Here is a 1,668-nt window from a genome sequence, read left to right as displayed (position 1 = left end):
GCATAACTTTACAACACTGCCACACACACACACAGTTACGTCAAGAAGGCATTTGTCAGTGAAAAGAAGTATTCGTATTTGTATTAGAATTAAAACCATTTCAGTGCATTCAAATTCTCATGTTACTGTTGCATAACTTTAGAACACTGCCACACACACAGTTACGTCAAGAAGGCATTTGTCAGTGAAAATAAGTATTCGTATTTGTATTAGAATTAAAACCATTTCAGTGTATTCAAATTCGTATCCGTATTCCTTGTAATCTGAAGTATTCGTATTGAAACGCACAACTCTGGTATTCACTCCGGCCCTTGTGGTGGTGGTGATGCTGTGTTGTTTTAATGGTGGGAGCCTGAGGAGATGATCTAGAGGTGGTGATGAAGATGACTCAGGTGGTGATGACTTTGGTGGTGATGGTGGTGATGCAGCTTACGTCTTTTCTGGTGTCGTAGCGGTGGTGAAGATGGTTGTTGCGTTGATGCTGGGGGTGATGATGCTGGTGGTGGTGGTGGTTGTGGTAGTAGTGGTGGTGATGGTGGTGGTGGTGGTGGTTGTGGTAGTGGTGGTGGTGGTGGAGGTGCAGATAATGTGAGATGTTTTAAGGGAATTTATTTTGGTGCTGGTGGTGGTGGCGCCCCGTGAGGGAGGTAAAAATACCCCTCCACGCTCTCTCTCTCTCTCTCTCTCTCTCTCTCTCTCTCTCTCTCTCTCTTATGTTACTTCGAATTCGTTTTCTTCATTTTCCCTGTCTCTGTCTCATTTCTCTCTCTCTCTCTCTCTCTCTCTCTCTCTCTCTCTCTCTCTCTCTCTCGCTTATGTTACTGCGAATTCGTTTTCTTCATTTTCCCTGTCTCTGTCTCATCTCTCTCTCTCTCTCTCTCTCTCTCTCTCTCTCTCTCTCTCTCTCTCTCTCTCTCTCTCTCTCTCTCTCTCTCTCTCTTATGTTACTTCGAATTCGTTTTCTTCATTTTCCCTGTCTGTCCCATCTCTCTCTCTCTCTCTCTCTCTCTCTCTCTCTCTCTCTCTCTCTCTCTCTCTCTCTCTCTCTCTCTCTCTCTCTCTCTCTCTCTCTCTCTCTCTCTCTCTCTCTCTCTCTCTCTCTCTCTCTCTTTTTATCAAGTTCACTGACCCTCTCTTTCTCTTCCTCCCTTTCATTTCTCTCTCTCTCTCTCTCTCTCTCTCTCTCTCTCTCTCTCTCTATTTTACCCAAGCACCTTACTTAGCTATGGAAGAGAGAGAGAGAGAGAGAGAGAGAGAGAGAGAGAGAGATTTAGGTTACAAGTCGTTTTGTTTATCATTATTATTATTATTATTATTATTATTATTATTATTATTATTATTATTTCATTTTTACGTTGAAGAAAATATTGCCTTGTGTGTGTGTGTGTGTGTGCGTGAAATCCAAGGTCCCCCCCTCTCTCTCTCTCTCTCTCTCTCTCTCTCTCTCTCTCTCTCTCTCTCTCTCTCTCTCTCTCTCTCTCTCTCTCTCTCTCTCTCTCTCTCTCTCTCTCTCTCTCTCTCTCTCTCTCTCTCTCTCTCTCTCTCTCTCTCTCTCTCTCAGTAACTCACCACATCAGAGAGAGAGAGAGAGTGAGAGAGAGTGAAGGAAAGGGAAGGGAAGGGAAGGGAAGGGAAGGAAAGGGAAGGGAAGGGAAGGGAAGGGAAGGG

Source organism: Eriocheir sinensis, chromosome 61, assembly GCF_024679095.1.
Source record: "Eriocheir sinensis breed Jianghai 21 chromosome 61, ASM2467909v1, whole genome shotgun sequence".
Classification (NCBI taxonomy): Eukaryota; Metazoa; Arthropoda; class Malacostraca; order Decapoda; family Varunidae; genus Eriocheir; species Eriocheir sinensis.
Note: the sequence above shows the minus strand (reverse complement) of the source record.